The sequence below is a fragment of the Ictidomys tridecemlineatus genome, chromosome 14 (genome assembly GCF_052094955.1).
Source record: "Ictidomys tridecemlineatus isolate mIctTri1 chromosome 14, mIctTri1.hap1, whole genome shotgun sequence".
Taxonomy (NCBI): Eukaryota; Metazoa; Chordata; class Mammalia; order Rodentia; family Sciuridae; genus Ictidomys; species Ictidomys tridecemlineatus.
The window spans coordinates 13,286,941-13,302,933 of NC_135490.1; the positions used below are offsets into that span (position 1 = coordinate 13,286,941).

Consider the following 15,993-nt stretch of genomic DNA (forward strand, 5'->3'; position numbering starts at 1 on the left):
TTTTATTTAGAGGCAGGGTCTCGCCGAGTTGCTCAGAACCTCGCCCTTGCTGAGGCTGGCTTCGAACTTGTGATCCTCTTGCCTCAGCCTCCCAAGTAGCAAACTGGATGTTATGTGGGATTACAAATTTTGAGAATCAAATTGCCTCTGTGAAACAAAAGGACAAAAATTGTTCTCTTGGTCACAACTACTGGCTATAAAGAAAGGTCACAGTGGAAGGAATAATTACCAATGATCTTTAAATGGCAGCAAATTAGAATTACTTGAGGGGTTGGAGATATGGCTCAGTTTGTAGAATGCTTGCCTTGAAGGCACAAAACCCTGGGTTCAATCCTCAGCACCACCACCAAAAAAAAAAAATTACTTGAGGGTGCTGATCAAAACAAAATCAAATTGCCACAATCAAAACTGAGATTCAGAGTAGGGGGTATTGCTCAGTAGCAGAGCACTTGCCTAGCATGTGAGACCCCGGGTTTGATCCCCAGCACAGCAAAATTAAAAAAGCAAAATTTTCTGATTTGGTAGGTTGAGGTAGGGTACAAGGTGATATATATATACACACACACACACACACACACACACACACACACACACATATAAATATATATCTTAACTTTATATATTTTCCTCAAGGGGACTCTGAATGGGCAATGCAAAACATCTTTTTGTAAGTTGTATGCCTAAAGTCATAAACTATTAAATGGATTAAAATTTGGGTCTGTCTTCAAATCCTATGCTCTTTCCACTAAGTTATACTAAAAATCTAGATTCTCATTAAAGTTCAGTCTATGAGGGGCTGAGGGTGTGGCTCAGTGGTAGTGCGCTTGCCTAGCATGCATGACGCACTGGGTTTGATTCTCAGCACCACAAACAAATAAATAAAATAAAGGTCCATTGACCAAAAAAAAAAAAAAAAAAAAAAGTTCAGTCTATGAGAAAAAAAGTAAAAGGTCAAGCTTTTCTGTGAAAAGAAGGCAAGATACCTGAACCTGGAGTTCAAGTAGAGTTTTAATCCTGGCTTTCATTGGTTGTGTGATTTTGGATTAAAAAGTTTAAAAGCTAGCAGGGTGAAGTGGCACACACCTGTAATCCCAGAGGCTGGAGATTAAGACAGGAAGAGTTCAAAACGAGCCTCAATAAGGGTGAGGTGCTAAGTAACTCACTGAGACCCTGTCTCTAAATAAAAAATACAAAATAGGACTGGGGATGTGGCTCAGTGGCTGAGTGCCCCTGAGTTCAATCCCTGGTAACAAACAAACAACCAACCAAAAAACCAAAACCAACCAACCAACCAACCAAACAAGCAAACAAACAAAAAACAAGTTCAAAAGCTTAATTTCCAAGTATTTTGTTCACCTGAAGAGGCTTTTATCTTGATATTAAATTTTTTTTTTAAAAGTAAAAAATGCACCTGAAAATACCCTATGCACTCAGTGTTTTTTGGTTCTGACAATATGGCAAACCAGTTAGCTTCCAAATTTCCTACCACAAACATCTAGGATTGCTATAAAAATAATACAACAATCCTCTTAAATGTGTGGCTGTACTAACTAAAGAGTAAGGCAAATCAACTAGGGCCAGAATAGGGAACTAAAAACCAGCATAGTAAACATGGACTGAACCTGCAAGCATTCTGATGCAGATGGGGAATGTTGGTCTGGGATCTTGGTAATTAAGGGGCTTGAGTTTTAAGTCTCTATAAGCACAATAGATTGCTCTGGGCCTGAATCAGTTAGGGTGTTAGAATCCAGACCCTAGGGATTCTTTTTTCTTTTTTTTTTTTTTTTGGGCAGTACTGGGGATTGAACCAAGTGTACTAGACCACTGAGCCTTTTTAACTTTATTTCTGAGGTAAGGTCTTTCTAAATTGTCCAGGCTGGCCTAGAATTTGCAATCTTCCTTCCTTAGCCTGCCAGGTAACTGGGACTACAATGTGCATGCACCACTACATCCAGCTTGGATTCTTAATTCATATTAGATAACCAAATATCTCAATAAAAAGGTAGACTAAAAATGTAATGAAACTGTTTTAAAATCTGCTCACCAGTACAGGAAATAATAAACCTTGTCTGTCTTGATCTAAACTCTGGGTAAAGGAAAAAAAAAAAAAAACTTACTAAGACTTTGTAACAAGGACAGGTGTCAAACTCTGGTTCAGGCAGGAAAAGAAACTGACATATAAACTCTCTTTGGGCCAATGAAACTTCTGTGCCAGGTGGAATTAAAGGCAAAAACCTCTTTCTTAACCCAGGTCATACGAGGTTACCATAGATAAAACTACCAATTCAGCTCAGAATCTAAGAAACTGAATAATGTGACAGAAATGAGAATAACTGTTTAAGTTTAAAAAGCTTAAGAGAACAAGACACTATGAAAAAAGAACAGATTTGAACAGAAATGGAATAAAACTTTGAAAAATGGAAAATATCCTGTAAAATAAAAAGCTTCTCAAAATCTATGCTAAACAACTTAATAATTGCATCTGAAGAACAAGTTAGTATTCTAAAAAGAGAAATCATTTTAGAATAAATAAATAATTCAGAATAGAAAAGAGAAATAAAAAACATGAAATATGAAAGAGTGGTTGAGACATTCATAAGAGATATCAAGTAGATCCCAAAAAGGCTTCCAGAAAGGGAGAGAATGGAAAAGGTAAAAAATCAGAGAATTCTCCAGAATGGATGAAAACCATGAAGACTTGATTTTAGTAGATGCAACTTATCAAACATGATCAATAAAAATTAATCTACACCAGACATTTTGTAGTAAAACAAAGAGAAGATCTTAAATAGGGGGAACACACATTTCATTTTCTAAACTGAGACACTTTTGTCTCAAACAATGCTAAGCCAGATCAGATCCCAAGACCACAGGAGTAAATTGGGACTGTTCTAGACTTAAGACAGAAGGAGGAAAGGGACAACAGACTTGCTGAAAACAAGAGCCAATGGAGTCACCTTCTCAATAAGTGAGAAAATAAACAACCCTGCCCCAATTGTTCTTTGTTTCTATACCCACATATATTGTCTTTCAAGAATGAGAGAGAAACAAAAACATTTTCAGACAAAGAAAAACCAAAATTCTCATTCAAAGATCCTTGCTAAAACAATTACTAAAGTAGTCACATCTCTGGAAAAAAATAATTCATTCCAGGACAGTATAAAAATTAAGAAATAACAATTCCAAAAACATTATGCCAATAAATTAGAAAACACTGAGAATGTAAAAAAAGTTTTAGAAAATTACAAGTTACCATAAATCACTCAAAAAATAAAAGAAAGTTTGAGTATATCTATTGTCCCACTTCCCCTGCAAAATGGGCTACTGGGCTGGAGTGCAGCTCAGCGGTAGGGAACTTGCCTAGGATGGGATGCACAGGCTTCATCCCCAGCACCACATACAAAAACCTAGGCTAGAAAGCTTTATGGTAAGTACTACAAACATTTAAGTACTAATGCCAATCTTATTAAAACTTCCAGAAAAGAACAGAAGTTTAAAAAGAAGACAAGGAAAAAAAAAAAAGCAAAATCCAAGTATGAGGCTAGTATAATCTTCATATCAAAACCTGAAAAAGGGGAAAAACAAACAGTATGGCAATAACAATAACAAAAATTATATGATAACTGTCACTTATAAGTATTAGGAAAAAATTGAAATAAAGTACTTATAACCCTAAACCAACACAAAAAGCTTAATAAGCTGATTTTAAAATACAAATAGAATTTTAAAAAAGGGCCAAGAATAATAGGAGCCATTCTGAAGAAGAATTTGGGAGCACTTGCCATATGAGACACCAAAACTTATAAAATGATAGGCACAGAGACAGAGGAATAGACCAAGGGAACAAACCCTGAAAAAGGAAACACAGACATAACAATACAGATCAGTGGAGAAAGGTCAAAAGGACTGTACAACAGTATTGAGAAAATTCATATGAAAAGGAGCAAAATTAGGTCTCTACAAAAAAGTGTCAGCAGATCCAATTGAAAATATGATCAAGTGTTTTGCTTTTTCATATAAACAATGCTTAGAATAGCTTTAATTAATTTAATCAAAGAATGCTAAATATTCCTAGTAAAAACAGTTTGGTTTACTATGATCTAGTTAGAATTAAAATGATCAGGATCTATGTGTGTAATGTAATAAGGTGTACACACACACACACACACACACACACACACACACACACACATACCAAAACACAACTTTAACTTTTTGAGGATCTCAAGTTCAAGGGCAGCCTCAAATGAACCCGCAAGTGGAAAATTTCATACCTGACCACAAGTGAGGGGTCACAGTCAACTCAGCCACACTAAAAATAAAAAGCACTGGGTATATGGCTCAGCATTAAGTAAAGCATAACTGGGTTCAACCCCTAGCACCAAAAACAAAAAACCCCAAGAAACCCACTTCTTTGTCCTTTTCTTGCCTAAACTTTTCCAAGCATGTTTACTTGTACCTTTTTCTTTTATTGAGCTAACTGCATAACAAAATTACACTTTGATTGCTGGAAAAATTAAAATTCCTATATTTGTTCTAAGAAACAATAATGAATACTAAGTTACTTTCCAAACAAAGGGTAAGTAAATTCTTTTTACTGTATTATCACACTTTTTTTTTTTTTTTTTTTGGTACAGGGGGATTGAACCTGGGGTGTTTTACCACTGAATCACATCCTCAGCCCTTTTTATTTTTCATTTGAGACAGGGTGTCAAAGTTGCTTAGGGCCTCACAGTTACTGAGGCTGACTTTGAACTTGAGATCCTCTTGTCTCAGCCTCCCCAGTCACTGGGAATATAGGTATAGGTCACTATGCCTGGCTACTATCATACTCTTAAATTTATTTCTAACTTAATATTTTGTAATTTTAATTCTACTTCATTAACCTGATATCAACATCATTTTGATTAACATGGACATATAGTAATATTATTGTATTCATATTGAACCATTCTGCTGGGAGGTTGAGATAGGAGGATCATGAGTTCAAAGCCAGTCTCAATAATGGTGGGGTGCTAAGCAACTCAGTAAGACTCAGTTTCTAAATAAAATACAAAATAGAACTGGGGATGTGGTTCAGTGGTTGAGTGCCCCTGAATTCAATCCTCAGCACCAAAATAAATAAATTAATTAAAAAATAAACGAATCATTCCAAATATTAAGCTGTGGGTAAACAAAACAGATTTGATAGAGAAATGCTAACTGGCTTAAAAATGCTTTCTTAATACACCCACATAAAAATATAATATTTAACATGAAACAAGCTACTGTTGTAAATAATCAGAATACTCAGTCTGTTTAGAAATATGGGTCAGGGTAATATTCCAATGTTAAACAAACTTGTATGTGTGATTGGAGAACTAATGATTTATAGGGCTTCAAAGTAGACAAATTTTTAAATTGCAGCACATCCTCTATTAAATAGCGGTAAAAAACAATAACACTGTAAAGTCAAGCAAAAAGAAGGAAATTTCAGTTGTCTTCTAAAACCTGATGATGTGGTGTGTGCTTACAACCGTGGCAGTAAAGTACTACAGTATACCACATGCCAATTTAATACTTTCTTACCCTATAAACAAATTTTTTATTCTCTAACAGAGGTCAATGTACATTATAATGTATTCTCCTTGAATGTCATTTTGGATATTATTTCTTTATACCTGTATGTCACAGATACAAATAGCGAACAACCACACCTATCGTTCCTGAGACTAGCTGGCTGTTAGTATATTAAGACTCAGCATCTCCCCTGGCCTATTGACTTAGCATTCTAACCATTAATATACATTTAAAGTTAGAAAGAATGAAAGAGGAGATAAAAGGTACAGGCATAAAGGAAGAGGACAATGTTTTTACTGGCATAAAAATCCAAAGAAAGCTTCTCAGCTTCCCTTATCTCTTTTCCCATGAGAAAACCCCCAACATCATATGTACTCTTTTAGAAAGCTCAACAATAAAGCACAGTATTAAATTCAAACCAGAACATTAAAGGAAAAAATACAAAAACAATCATAAGTACTTAATCTTGGAATTTTGAACTCTGTTTAAGAGAAGCAAAAAAATTCATAATGCCATATTTATTCTCTGACCAAAAAAAAAAAAAATTTAAGTAAATGTTTCTTAAGAGACTTTGGTACACATGCCCCCCACACTGCTGGTTTTCTCATTCTCTGAAATTCTAAATAATTTTTCCCTTAACAGTTATATAAAATATCAATATGGTTTTTAAGTTTGTACTACTGTATGAGCTGTGAAAAATGCTTTCCAGGAATTCAAGTCAGCAAATAAGGAAGAGCAGACAAACTTCACTATAAAAGACTTAGAAGAACCTCTTAATTTTTTTCTGAGAGAATTTACCCTTTATTATTTATTTATTTATTTGTGTGTGTGTGTGTGTGTTTATGTGGTGCTGAGGATTGAACTCAGTGCCTCATCCATGCTAGACAAGCACTCTACCACTGAGGTACAACCCCAGCCCTTAGAAGAACATTTTAACAGAAGATTTTTAAAAAGAAGTCTTTGAGCATGCCTGTAATCCCAGACAGGAGGATTGCAAGTTGGAGGCCAGTCTTGGCAACTTAGGGATACTCTGTCTCAAATTAAAACATAAAAAGGGCTGGAAATGTCCTGCAGTGGCAAATCATTCCAGGTTCAACTCTCAGCACTGCAAGAAAAAAAAAATTCTTTTCTGGGTACCCCTAAAACAGTAATTGATAGGGGATAAATAGATGATGCATGATATAGAAAAAGGAATCTGCTTTTCCAAAAGTTAAAAAAATAGGACAGAGACGCAAAATGGATCAAGGACAGATAAAAGTAGAATCACTCCTTTTTAAAAAATATTTATTTATTATTTGTAGTTGGACACAATACTTTTATTTAATTTATTCATTTTTATGTGGTGCTGAGGATTGAACCCAGGGTTTCGTACATGCTAAGCGAGCACTCTACTGCTGAGCCACAACCTCAGCCCCAAGTAGAATTACTCTTAGTTGCCTTAATAGAGAAACCTTTAAGAGATACTGATGGTTCTACTAGCCAATTCAAATTTGTAAAAATATGACCTCCTCTTTTTTTACATTAAATGTATGCCAATAAATTAAATTCTTGCAGTTTCATTGCTGATTGTCACAAGCATTTTATGCTTGCCAAGGTAACTGAATCTAGAACAAACTTTCAGGGTTTTACTTGAGTCTTTCAGTTGCCATAGTATATCAGAAATAAGATGGGTACATGTTGTAAGGAGGTGACGTTTTACATATTTATAACATCTCAAGGTCACTGAAATGGAACCTCACTATAAAAAAAAAATGTGTGTTCTAATCCAAGTCGGTTTCAGAAAAACAATCGTTTATTGGCTATCTCCGCTTAAATGTATGTGAGCACCTCAAACTCTTATATTCAAGACTGATCTTACTCTTTCTCAATGTCTTCTTTATTCTGTCTCCACTTGGCTGCCCAGAAATGTGGGAGTCTGCCTTCTTAAACTTAACACATTCAGCTGTCAACCAGGTCCCAACTAGTGTAACTTCCTTAACATCAATATTCTGTTTTCCATCTTCACAGTTACTGCCTTACTTCTAACCTGATTACTGCTAGTACCGACTACTGCTTCATCTCCTATTTTGTGTGCGTCCAATCAATTTTCTCTACCACTGCCACAGTAATCATTCTGTCTTTCAATACAGGTTCTTGGTGTTCTGGTCCCTTCCTACCATCACATTCTCATTTCTCATCTTACTCCTCGTTATTTCCTATAGAGGAGCCATATTTACTTCCTTTTCCTAGAATGTCCTGTAAACATACAGCTTTGCTTATGGCACTCTCTCAGTCTGGTGTGGTCTAAATAATTTGGAGAATACAAAGTCTTTTTAGATCTGGCTTAATTAAATTATCTACCACTTTAAGACCTTCCTGCTGGGCAGAGTGGCACGTGCCTATAATACCTGTCACTCATGAGGCTAAAGCAGGATAATCTCAAGTTCAAGGCCATCCTGGGCAACTTACTGAGACATCTCAAAACAAAAATTTTTTAAAAGAGTCAGGGAAGTAGCTTTGTGATGTAGCACCCTTGGATTCCAACTCCAGTAATGCAAAAACAAAAACAAACAAAAAAAACCCCCCCACAAACAAAAGGAAAAAAGACCTTCCTGGCTCTCTGAGGGAGGACTGACACTTGTGGCTCATTATGTTCTATGCATACAGGTGTCACATTACTGACAATCACCTGGTAATCCTTACTGGCATATATATCTGGCTACTAAGGTCCTCAAGCATAGATGCTGTACCTCATTCACATTTATATATGCACTGCCTAGCAATCTGGATGTAGTACATGATAAAAAATACCAGACAAATGAAGGAACTTTACTGATGTACATACTTAATTATCATTCCTTCTATCTCACCAAATCACCAAGATAATAATACTATTGTAACAATGCCATTCTGTTAGATAGAAAATAGGTGAGACACATTAAGGGTACATACGAGAGACATTAATAAGTTGGAGAATGTAATATAAGGTATGTTTGAAACTAGAAATGAAGAGGGCGTTTAAAGAAGAACATTTTTGGAAACTTCGAAAATACGCCTCATTTCCTTATACTTACACGCAGAACATCAATTAGAACCCCCATATCTTTCAGTGTCAGCTGGTGCATTTATATTTCTAATTTAGCAAATATTTCTAGGAAGGATTAGGAAGATATTGACATTAAACAGTGAATCACCCCAAACCTGCTAACCATCTCTATTTATGTCAACAAAATAATACATAATATTTTTGCCAAAGGTGAATAGCTATTTAATAATGTCTTTATTAACTTCCATGTCACTATTTAGAATTAGTTAGGCCTACCCCTAACAAGTAGAATCAGAGATTTTTCAGCAAAGATACACTTTTAAATGTAATCTTAATACAGTCATCTCATCTCTGACAAAGCGCCAAAAACATAGGTTGGAGAAAAGATAGGCTTTTTAACACACAGTGCTGGGAAAACTGGATATCCACATGTAGAAAAATAAAATTAGAGCCCTATCTCTCATGCCGCACAAGTCAACCCAAAGCGGACCAAAGACCTAGAAGTTAGACCAGAAACTTTTCAACTGCTAGAAGAAAATACAGAGGCATCACTGCAACATAGAAGTGAAGGCAATGATTTCCTAAAGTTTGGGAAATAACACCAAAAATTAAGAAATGAGATGACAGCAAATATAAAAAAAGCTTCTGCATGATAAAGGAAACAAGAGTATCAAGAGAGAACTTACTGACTAGGAGAAAATCTTTGCCAGCTATTCTTCCAATAGAAGGTTATTATCCAGAATATACAAAAAAATTCAAAAACTTACCATGGGAAAAAACCAGATAACCCAATCAATTAATGGGGAAATGAATTAAATACATTTTTCAAAAGAATACATTTAAATGGCAAACGTATACATGAAAAAATGTTCAACATCTTTAGCAATTAGAAAAATGCAAATTGAAACTACATTGAGATTTCACCTGACTCACTTAGAATGGCAAACATCAAGAATACAAACAACAGCCAGACCCAGTGGTTCTGGCCTGTAATCCCAGAGACACAGGAGGTTGAGGCAAGAGGATCACAAGTTTGAGCCTGAGGCAACTGAGACTGCCTCGAAACCAAAAGGACTGGGGATATAGCTTAGAGATAAAATGCTTCTGGGTTCAATCCCCAGTACTGCAACAACAACAACAAAACATTAAATGCTGATGAGAATGTGGGGAAAAAGGAATACTGTTTATACACTTTGGCGACTATTAATTAGTACAAACACTAAGGAAATCAGTAAATGGAGGTTCCTCAAAAGACTTCCATAAGACTCAGCTATACCACTTCTTGGTATCTACCCTAAAGAATTAAAAGTCATGGGGCTGGAGCTGTGGCTCAGAGGTAGTGCGCTCACCTACCATTCATGAGGCACTGGGTTCTATTTTCAACCCCACATAAAAATAAAGATACTGTTATAACTAAAAAAAAAAAAATAAAAATAAAAAAATAAAGTCATTGTACTATAGTAATATGTGCAACACAATTCACAATAGCCAAGTTATAGAACCAGTCTAGGTATTCACCAATAAATGAATAAAAAAGAAAATGTGATAAATATATATAATAGAATTTTATTCAGCCATAAAGAACAAAATCATGTCATATGCAGGAAAACAAATGAAACTGCAGAGCATCATGTTGGGCAAAGTAAATCAGACTCAGAAAGTCAAGGATTACAAGTTCTCTCATATATGGAAACTAGAGAGAAAATAAAAATACTGGCTTTGTGAAAACAGAAGGGAGACCAGTAGAGTTAAGGAAGGGGATTTGCGGAGGAAGTGGAAAAATGAAATTGACCAAATTATGTTACGTGTACGTGACTATGACACATTGAATCCTACTATAATGTAAAACCACATGTACCAATTAATTTAAAAAGTGCTATACAATAAATTCAATCTCAAAACCAGCCATTTTTAACACTTTAACTCAGAATATTTCTGGATTATTTCCAAAACTATAGCTATTTATTACTATGAAAAACTTTAGGGTATTTTAAAATTAGAAACTGAAGGGAACCAAAATTTCTAGTATATCAGGACTTAGCATCTTGAATCAGTGATTTAATAGTTTAATATCTTCTATATTCTTCAACTTACTTACAAACTGATTACAAATACATCAGAATTTTAGAACGTTTATTTTTGCAAAGTGCTTTGGGAAAGAATATGTTAAAACCCCTTCCCCAGTCCTTAAAACACTATTTCCAGCTGGGCATGGTGCTAGACCCTTATAATCTGTGACTCAGGAGGCTGAAGCAGGAGAAACACAAGTGTGAGGCCAGCCTGAACGCTTCGTGAGACCATGTCTCAAAATAAAAAATAAAATGGGTTGGGGATGTAGCTCAGTGGTAGAGCACCCATTGGTTCAATCTGCAATACTGTAGAAACAAATAAACCCCCTAAACATTATTCAAACAAATACCTGTCCCCACTATTGCCTATCATGAAAAATGATTTTTTTTCTTTCTTCTTCTTTTCTTTTTTGTTTTTTTATGATTACACTGCTTCTCCTCAACTTTGGTCAAGAGAACAGAACATATCATAGGCTTATAGCACAAACAGTAAGTAATCTTAAATCATTTAATATATCCATTTGCATTCATACACATATGGGAGGATGAAGATTGAGCTTATTTTTATTGGCAATATCAAAGCAATTCTATAATATATGTGCCACTTCTGCTTCTCTTTGGTTCACTAGCAAGTTCTTATTCTAGAGTGCTACTGTCCAGCAGAAATTTCCATGAAAATGAAAATATTTTACATCTGCACTATGCCACCTGTCACATGTGCTATGTGAAATGTGGCAACACTGAATAAATTAATTAAAACAATTTTTTTTAGTTGTAGGTGGACACAATAACCTTTATTTTATTTTTTTTATATGTGCTGAGGACTGATGGCAGTGCCTCACATAGGCTAGGTGAGCGCTTTACCACTGAGCCACAACTCCAGCCTAATTTTTAATTTAGGTAGGGATATGTGACTAGTGGTTACCATTTTGAACACTGTAGGAGAGATCCCAGAGTGCCACAGCTGATAAAACATATCAAATAATTTCTGAGTCTGATCTGGTTCTGCCAAACTAGACTTTAGTTAGAAACATACTCTGGTTGGTGCCACCCTTGCTCTCAAAGTCAGGCAACAGATTTCAGAACTTTTCTCCTAAGAAAATGCACCAAGGCTCTGCAAACTTTTTATGGAAAGGGCAAATACCACCTCCAACTAAGGTTGAATTTCGTTAAATTTTACAATAACTACCACCACAATTACTATCTAAATCTTCCAATGGTTCTCCAATTTTCCAGGGATACCAGGTCTTTTAATTAATCTCTTTCAAGGAAAATTTCATTGCTATTATCTTCACAATGCCTTGTACAGTGGCTGTGAGGATTAAATGAGATCATGTAAAGTGGCAAGCAGTTAAAAGTCCAATTAATGCTAGCGTGAAGTTTTCAATTTGCCTTCTCTCAAACACATCCTTTCCATTGTATGGTAGTAAGAGTGCGGGCACATGCACACATGTGTGAAGTGGTAAAGAGCCAAGTATGCAAACATTAGAAACACTTAGGACTAGTTTCTTAAAATTCTTCCCCCTCCCTCAGGACTTTGATATGCCCCTTGGGAACTATAAGCATGCCACTGAGAGCTCCCTGCTAGTGAGTCACTGTAATTGTGAGTAAACTGTATTCCTTGAATGTACTGGAATGGAGGAAAGTGGTAATGGGTAGTAATAATCCTTCACTCAGGACTTGTTGACAAAATCATCATCTCATTACAAACTCACAACTCAATAACCCAGGCTTGTTATCATCTTCCCATTCAAGTATTACTTCCTTCTGTGATTCCACACAGCAATAACTGGACATTGGTAGATGCTTTAAGGTCACTGGTACTGATTATCCTTAAGACTATAATTCAGTGTCTAAAAACTCAGTTTGTGTATAACTGTCCAGGAACACATATTATAATCATGAACTAGTCTTTCAAAGAGGTCAAGAAAGAAACACTGATAAATCAGCTTTCTGATGAAATGTGAACATTTTCATCTAAAAAGAAATATGTCTTTAAATTCTAGTTCTAAGTTTTGCAAATGATCTGAATTTGCTAACAAAATTTCACGGAGGTACATTTTTCTTCCAACCCTCCTCCAGAGAGTAGTAATATAGCTTCCATCATGTTCTCAAAAATAAATAAAAGAAATCCCCGAAAGCTGAATAACTACTGTTTATCCCACTGGCTTTGAAGTTAAAATTCTCAAGTTACTCAGCATGAGTTGTAAAAGCATAAAAAACTAAATGACAGGACAGTAGTTACCCTGAAGTATGCAGGGAGCAAGGTATGAGCATTTGTTGAGAGGGCATCAGGTGGACTCTTGGGGCACTGACAATATTGATTTGATCTAGGAGCTGGTTATAAAAGAATGTTCACTTTGTAAAAATTCATCAAACAGAATACTTTTTTTTCTTTGTATCTGTCTCTAGGTATACCGTATATCAAAAAGATGTTAAAAAAATAACACAGATGAGTCACTTATACAGAGGAGACATCATTAGAAATCTTTAGAAATGATGCACTAGGAGAAGCCCACGTGGTGAAGAACTGAAGCCCCAGACAACAGCCAGAAATGAACCCAGGCCCTCAGTCTAACCAAGCCTGCAAGGAACTGAGACCTGGAGCAGCACAGGCACTTGAAAGCAGAAGCTCCAATCCCAGTCAGACCTTGAAACTGACTGCAGCCTACAGCTAGACTGTAAATGAGACCCCAACCAGAACCATCTAGTTAAGCTACTCCCAAACAAACAAACAAACAAAAAAATGCAATTTTAAAACACTACCTTCCTTACACATATTGAAGTGAAGAGTAGCCTCAGTAGCTGTACCTACAGAGAGAAATTAGCTTACTGGTTTAAATTGCCAATTTTCCCTCCTTGAAGTGCTATGGTACAATATTGTTTTCAAAATTCAACCAAGAAGGAAGAAATACAGCTGGTGATATGACCATAAGTTTCTGCATCAAATGGAAGCTAATTTTTCTGTAAGATACAGGACAGAAATCTTCTCAATGCTTCTTTCTATTACCTCCATCTAAATTGGAGATTATTTCACCACAGTAAAATATGTTGTGTTTTACTGAATAAGTATTTATTTGAATGGTACACACGTATACATACATCCTTTAATTTTTCCGAGTGTTCTCACAAAAGGAAATAAAAAGTCAAAGAGTTATCAAGTTACATAAATACTCTATAGATATATTAGCCCAGCATGATGGCAAGCACCTGTAATCCCAGACTTCAGGAAGCTGTGGCAGGAGGACAGCTTGAGCCTAGGAGTTTGAGATGGTCTGTATGGACAACACAGCAAGACCCAGTCTCAAAAAATAAAATATGGACACATTATTTGTGAAAAAATCCACAAAAGAGGTAGATGGGGTGGGGCTGGGTAGGGGGATGGAGCTATCCCTGTATCACTCCTGTACTTCCATTTGTGCTTCTGAAGCCTGTCCAAAGAGCATCAGAACCTGACACCTTAGCTTCTGGCTCCAGGGCCTTCCTTATCCTGCATCCCCTGCAGAGCAAAGGGCCTTGCACACAATTAAACATTCCCACATTGTTTTAGTTTGCTTAAAAAGTTACAAAAGTTACTATTTGTTTTTTTTTTTTTTCCTTCCATTTAAAACTCTCAAAAGTTGTACAGGACTCCCTTTTCAAAATGGACTACTCATTGTGCCCATTATTTTCTTGGGGGTTTTTTAAATACTGAAATGACAACTGTCACTTTTTCTATAATATGGCTAAAAATTTTCACTGTTAAATTTTAACCTATCACTTGTAATGATTTTTCATAGCTCCCTAGAGTTACACTGACAGTCAATATTTAATTACTGCACCTGAAGTTTAAAACAAATTATGACTACTTTGAAAACAATTTTTTGTTATTGCATAGTTATAATGAAGAGCCCAGTAAATTAAGACTCTGTGTAAGGCTCAGCATAATAATACAATACATCCATCAAGACCCCAGAATTTTTCATGCTATTATTTATATTGTATAATTAATATATTTACTTATTAACATATTTAATAAATATTCTTCCGGTCAAGGTTCTGAACATCAACTAATACCATTAATATATGATCCTTCTTCTTAATCTTTGTCATTTCCACTTTACTCAGTTGTCATCTCTTTGCAATAACCAGTAAGCAAAGGAAGACAGTGAATCCTCATTATTTTCATTATCTTTAAATATTTTTTAGAAAATGGAATGAGGGGTAACCAAAGATAATTACATCCGAATGAGTCTGATATTTCCCTCTAGGCTTGTAACCACAGCCAATGAGGTAAGTAAATAAGTTCATTTAAGACCAAGGATAAGGGCTGGGGATGTGGCTCAAGCGGTAGCGCGCTCGCCTGGCATGCGTGCGGCCCGGGTTCGATTCTCAGCACCACATACCAACAAAGATGTTGTGTCCGCCGAGAACTAAAAAATAAATATTAAAAAAAAATTCTCTCTCTCTCTCTCTCTCTCCTCTCTCACTCTCTCTTTAAAAAAAAAAAAAAGACCAAGGATAAGAAAACCATTACGGGCTGGGGATGTGGCTCAAGCGGTAGCTCGCTCGCCTGGCATGCGTGCGGCCTGGGTTCCATTCTCAGCACCACATACCAACAAAGATGTTGTGTCTGCCGATAAATAATAAATATTAAAATTCTCTCTCAATGGTTTTCTTTTTTTTATGACAGCAACAGAGCTAAAAGACAAACTAAATATTATAATTTTTCCATTACTAAAGTTTTACAGCACTTAAAATCTTTCATAAAACACAACCTTAGAGGAGAGATAACTAAGACTTCAGACTGAGAGGACTTGACAATCATAAAATGCTTAGCATGGAGTTAAAAAAAAATGGCTCACCCTAGTGGTTCAGAAAAGTACTAGATATATAATGACAACTATTTAGTTATACATGTGGAGCTTTCAAATAATCTTCATCTTAAGATTAATAAACTGTAATAAACTTCTTTATTAAACTTCATGCTCAAACAGCATTTTGAGGAAAGTATTCCCTCTTCAATGAACTACAGACTGGTTTTTATTTACTAAATTCACTGAAAGGAGAGTATATCTTTTCTCTTGGAAAGGTTTCTGTAACAATAAAACACCACTTTAAAGTCTGTGAGTGCCCAATACTAACTTGGTGGTCTAACAAAGAAAAGCCACATACCCTATTCTCCCCAGAAAGAAAAAAAATCACAAACTTACCCATTGGCATAGACACCACTTACCACTCAATTGAGTTCTTAAAAGTTCTTAAAAGTAAATGAAGAATAAAAACAAATCACTGACAGCATGCTTCCCTGTTTTGAAAAGCTAATTCTTACTTTGGTAGATTTATTTTTAAGTGGATTAG

General features: G+C 35.6%; 1 long non-coding RNA gene across 1 annotated transcript; it reads left to right on the plus strand.

Annotated features, from left to right (window-relative positions):
- Positions 1-8,708: 8,708 nt before the first annotated feature.
- On the plus strand, positions 8,709-15,121 carry LOC144370293 (uncharacterized). The gene is made up of 2 exons (XR_013430233.1): positions 8,709-11,142; positions 13,066-15,121. It is a non-coding gene; the product is annotated as an uncharacterized LOC144370293 (long non-coding RNA).
- Positions 15,122-15,993: the final 872 nt, after the last annotated feature.